We start from the raw sequence: 6,000 nt of genomic DNA, 5'->3' as shown, positions 1-6,000 counted from the left end.
CGTCTCTTTCTCTCTCTCTCTCTCTCTCTCTCTCCCCTCCCTCCTCCTACTCCTCTCCCTCTGTCACTGTCTTTCAAATAAATAATTCTTTAAAAAACAAGCCTAGATATTATTCTGAAACTAAAGAATATGTGGACTATGAGCTAATTGTTCACAGATTGAAAGAATAAAAGGTTCTTTCAAGTGATTGAAGATATGTAATTTATAAAGAATGATGTCTTCCATGATCATTTGCATAACCCTAGTCAAATTACATGAAGATAGTTTTAACATATAAAGGGGAAAAGTATCAACATGTGTATAAGGTTAGGCCTTTTTGATTATGATCGATGATAAATCCCTCCAGTTTGTATTAATATTTTTCTCTAAATTACTTATTAAACATTTTATTGTTACATCTCTTTAATAAATATTAATGATACTACTCAAATGTTTATATGTATGCATATATGTCTACGTATATGCAGTCATATATTTGCACATGCATCCATGATTTCATAGTGGTTGTTAGCAACGTTTTAATATCTTTGATGTGATTAGTCTACTAAACACCAAAGAGGAGTGCATCTAAAATAAGGTATAATTGTATTTCACTACTGTATTTTTCTCATGACATGGTTAATCTGATATATCACGCTAATTCACCAGTCAAAACAGAATGACCTCTATAATCTACCTTAGGCTTCAATGTTGCATTAACTCACACTATTTAGAGACATTGATATAACACAGCCAAACTTTGGGAGTTGCATAGTAAAAGATGGTAATTAAAAGTACTTGTAGGGTTTGGCATTGTGGCATAATGTGCTAACTTGATGCCTGGAATGCTGGGTACAGCCCTGGCTACTCTACTTCAGATCCAGATCCCTGCTAGTATTCCTGGGAAAGCAGCAGAAGATGGCCCAAACCCTGGGGCTCCTGAACCCCTTGAGAGACTTAAATGAAGCTCCTGGCTCCTGGCTTTGGCCTACCCCAGTCCCAGCCATAGAGACCACCTGGGGAATGAACCAGTGGATAGAAGATCTGTCTCTGTCTCTCTATCTCTTCCACCTCTCTCTCTCTCTGCCTCTCAAATAAATATTTTTTTTTTCAAAAAACTTATTTGTAATGTTAAGCTGTGACTATGACTTTTTGAATATCAGAAACTATTATTTGTAAACCTGCAAAATAACAACACAAAAACAAAGCTTTTTTTTTTTTTTTCTGAAAGGTAGAGAAACACACATACACACACACAGAAAGAGAGAAAGAGAGAGAGAGAGAGAGAGAGAGAGATCCTCCAATTACTGATTCACTCCTCAAATGCCCACAATAACTGGGGCTCAGCTAGGCCAAAACCTGAGTCCAGAACTCAGTTCTGACTTTTCCATGCAAGTGGCAAGGACCCAAGCATTTAAGTCATCACCATCTGGCTCCTGGGTTGTGCATTAGCATAAAGGTAGAACAGAAGCAGAGTGAAGATTCAACCCAGGCTTTCCAACATGGGATGTAAGTGGGTGCCCCAAGTGGCATTTCAACCAGCATAGTAAATACCTGCCCCCAAACAAACATTTCTAACATCAATGCTATAAAGAAAGTATGACAAACTGGGTATGTTCCAGGAATGCCTTTAGACAAAAGCCTTGAAGTGAATCATCTCAGTTCTTCATTAGTCATAAAATAGTCCAAGGTCAATAGCTTATCCAGAATGAAATGCAGTAATTTCATGGTTAATGGAATATTCAGATTCACATGTGTTCAAGTTTGAAAAGCTTATTGGGAAACAAGAATCCAGAGCTCTGTCCTCAAATATTTCTTGTTGTTTCAATACATGTTAATCATCCATCAAATCCACAGTCTAATGATACTGTTGCTAAGCAATGCTTGCTTGGATTTATTTCCATGTAATCATCTTACTTATTACAATATTCTAGTGCAAACAGACATTCCTTGGAAGAAAATTGTCTGTGTATGGCTACAGTTCTTAATAAGCACTTTTATTCTCCCTTTTAAAATTCAAAGTCTTTTTATTTTTTTTACCTATAACAGATGAAGAAAAGTCTAAACCTTCTGGTTGTTTTCATTGTAATTGAAGTGAAAACTACTCACTAGCTCTATTATAATAACTTCTCTCATCACCCTTTCTTTCATCACCATGTCTTGACTAGTAACTAATGGTAGATTGGGAGTTGAACAAAATAAAGGATTCAGAGTACAATGATCTCAGAATAAAAATAATGACAGTGAAATCATTTGGTTATTGTCACAGTTCAAAAACAGGTATTTGTTGATTTCTGGATTTGTTTTCTACTATTGATTAACTAATCTTTGCAAATGTAGCAAAATATACTGCACAAATTAGTTATCAAGAATGTCCAGGAGTTAGAAGTCAGGGCAGTGATTACTTGAGTCTCCTGTTCATGAGTCAGAACTCAATGTATTAGTGAGGTCTGTGGTTTCAACTGAGCCTTAAGGTCTTTTCTCCAGTTCGTTAGATTATTTTGCTGAGTTTCATTCCTCGACAGATGCAGCACTAATGCCCTGTGTGTTTTTTTGTTTTTTGTTTTTTTTTTTGTTTGTTTGTTTGTTTTGTTTTTGTTTTTGTTTTTACAGGCAGAGTGGATAGTGAGAGAGAGACAGACAGAGAGAAAGGTCTTCCTTTTGCCTTTGGTTCACCCTCCAATGGCCGCCACGGCTGTCATGCTGCGGCCGGCACACCACGCTGATCCGAAGGCAGGAGCCAGGTGCTTCTCCTGGTCTCCCATGGGGTGCAGGGCCCAAGCACTTGGGCCATCCTCCACTGCCTTCCCAGGCCACAGCAGAGAGCTGGCCTGGAAGTGGGGCAACCTGGACAGAATCCGGCGGGACTAGAACCTGGTGTGCCGGCGCCGTTAGGTGGAGGATTAACCTAGTGAGCCGCGGCGCCAGCCCACTAATGCCCTGTTTTCTTGTGATATGTCAACCAGGGTTTGCTCCTAGAAGTTAAATAATTAAATTCACATCCTAATGACAAATATCCCTCAAAATGTGGCTGCCTGCTTCTTCAAAACTTGCTCGAGAATCTCATTTTCTGCCAACATTTTCATCCAATATGTGAAACTGAGGCTCATATAATCAAGAGAGCAAAAATCTCATTATCCACAAGGATTTTACCAACTCTTAAGGGTCAAAGGATACTTAGTGTGTACCAAGTACAGGTTTTTGGCAGCCATCATGGAAATTTGCCTATCTCAATGCAACAAATATCCCTACATATAAAGAATATTTCAGCAGTAAAGAGCTAAGTTAGTACTCTATTAATTACCTCATAATTGTAATTGTTGAACCAAACTGTTGCCTATTTGAATCCAACTTTAAGTGTCAGAATATAGTAAACCTTAGGCTCCTTTTTAGTCAATTAAATTGAAATATCTGATACTGTGGCCAGACTTTCAAGGTTTCTCAGATGATTCTTACATGCAAGAAGGGTAAAATTATTTCTTTCAACAGAAAAAGCACATGAAGTTCTGATTTATCATAGCTTACATTTTCTCATGCATTTCAGTCTACGTGAAATTTGTGATCTTTATTTTGCAGTGTGAGTCATTTTAGTAGAAAATTGGCACAATACTTGGAATACTTTAAGAAGGAAATATGTGTTTTTAGAAAAACGGCAAATAAATATTCCATAATTTTCTGGCATGTATGAGCAAGTGATACTAGCCAATGAATGGAATAGAAGGAATAGAAGATGGAAGGAAAAACAAGAGAGGGGAGCAAAGTTGTTTAAATGTATGTGTTTGTAATGGTGTGCTTGCAATATTGAGCACATCCAAGGTAATAGAAAATTTAAAGAGTTAAATACTTAATTGCTAGCTTCAACAGATGAGGACAATAAAATTCTATGAGATTCAACATTTCTGATTTCACAAATATTGAAGTATAGAGGGATTTCAAACAGGACTATGTTGTTGCAAGCCTGTGCTAAAAAAAAAAAAAAATTTTCCTTAACCCTCTCTGTTGTGGGAAATTATTTTCTGAACTCCCATGACTCTTAATATTTGTAGTTTATTCATTTTATCTGGTACTAGTTGTAATTTTATAGGGAAAAACCACAAATTTTATTCCTCTGTTGCAGGTGTTAGAGTATTAATGAAATAATGTGTTATAATGTGGATTTTTTTTTCAGGCAGAGTTAGTGAGAGAGAGAGAAAGACAGAGAGAAAGGTCTTCCCTTCCGTTGGTTCACCCCCAAAATAGCCGCTACCGCCGGAGCGCTGCACTGATCCGAAGCCAGGAGCCAGGTGCTTCCTCCTGGTCTCCCATGCAGGTGCAGGGACCAAGCACTTGGGCCATCCTCCACTGCACTCCCTGGCCACAGCAGAGAGCTGGCCTGGAAGAGGAGCAACAGGGACAGAATCTGGAGCCCCAACCGGGACTAGAACCTGGGGTGCCGGCACCGCAGGTGGAGGATTAGCCAAGTGAGCCGCAGCCTATAGTGTGGATTTTAAACAGTCTGAGTTTGTGAATGGAAAGCAGAAGAGATAATTTTTTAATGTTTCAACTATGTGGCATTTTATTTTTCAAAAAAATTTACTTTTATGTTTCAGGAAATATATCATTTTATATTTCAAAACAAATAATGGAGAAATGAAACTAACTATAAAACCATGAATAAGCTGATATGTGTGTTCCAGGAGAAAATATTGCAGAATTGTTAAGCCCAAATGTTACACAGCAAAATAAAGTGAAATCTCACTATGTGTGTGGAGGGAAAAGTGGTAATTATTTTTATATGTAAGTATTTTTTCCTGCCTCTAGCTGATTGGTACTTAGAAATAAATGTATCTCTCTACTGTATCCAGATGATTACATCCTTAAGGGTTGCTCTCTCTGAATAACGACTGCATAGCACATTGCATACTGGAGTTACCTGAGTCTGGGCAAAAATTCAAAAGTGACTTCCCCAGCATCCCCTACCTTTTAGTTTTTGATGCTTCAGAACTGAATGCTGAGTAATTAGTAGGAGGAGAGGGCTTCAAGTCAGGGGACAGTGTCTATAGGCAAAAACATTAAATACATTCATGTGCCTGATTTATACATTCCAAATAATATACAAAAGGTATCTACCAAAATAGTTGGAATAGAATAGCATTCCATCCTGTTGGTTCACTCCTCAGGTGGCCACTATGGCAGGGGTTGGGCCAGGATGAAGTTTCAAGCCAGGAAATTCTTTCAGGTCTCCCAAGTGTGTGGCAGGGGCCGTAATACTTGGGCCATTATTGGCTGCTTTTCCCAGGCCCTTAGCAGAGAGCTAGATCAGAAGTGGAGTAGTTGGGACACAAACTGGAACCCTTATGGTACCAAATTCAGCACAACACTGGTCCTAAAGTAATTTTTAAAATTAAAATATTCATATGTCATGGAATATTTCAAGATTTTCTAGATATTCAATTCAATTGACACATAATTTATGTATTATTTTGTAATATCAAGGATTAGTTGACATTGTGTTAAACTTATCAAGAAGTGTGAATATCTCTGGGAAATATGAAGAAGATATTATAATGTGAAATTTTCAATAATCCACTTGCTATTTTTCCTGAATTCACTAATATTTTGCACCATTGAGTAGCACCAAAAGAGTGCAGAGTACATTAAGCAGCGTTAGAGTATGGTGCTGCATGCATCCAGTTGTCTGTGTTCCTTCCATCATGCCCACTTCATCCATGAGCTCTATAACAAAAGTGTTCATTGCATGAGTCTATGTAATTCTTGTGCATTTTGTGCTTTTATTACTCATAATTCAACAATCTGAGGGGTTTCACCTGTTCTATACAGGAAAATGTTTGTATATGTCATAGTGCTTATTTATCAGGGAATTAACATATACTCTAAAGCTATTTACTTATACTTTTATTAGAATTGTTTATGTTTGTCAGTGATTTAGCTATAAACTCACATTTTTTGTTAGTGATTCTTCAATAAACTGCATTTATAATATAAACCTCATTCTTTTTAGCATGAATTATGCTAAATGCA

This window comes from Oryctolagus cuniculus, chromosome 14 (assembly GCF_051225735.1).
Source record: "Oryctolagus cuniculus isolate XC-2025 breed Fujian yellow rabbit chromosome 14, ASM5122573v1, whole genome shotgun sequence".
Taxonomy (NCBI): domain Eukaryota; kingdom Metazoa; phylum Chordata; class Mammalia; order Lagomorpha; family Leporidae; genus Oryctolagus; species Oryctolagus cuniculus.
The sequence above is the reverse complement of the archived record's forward strand: the minus strand, read 5'-3'. Positions refer to the sequence as shown.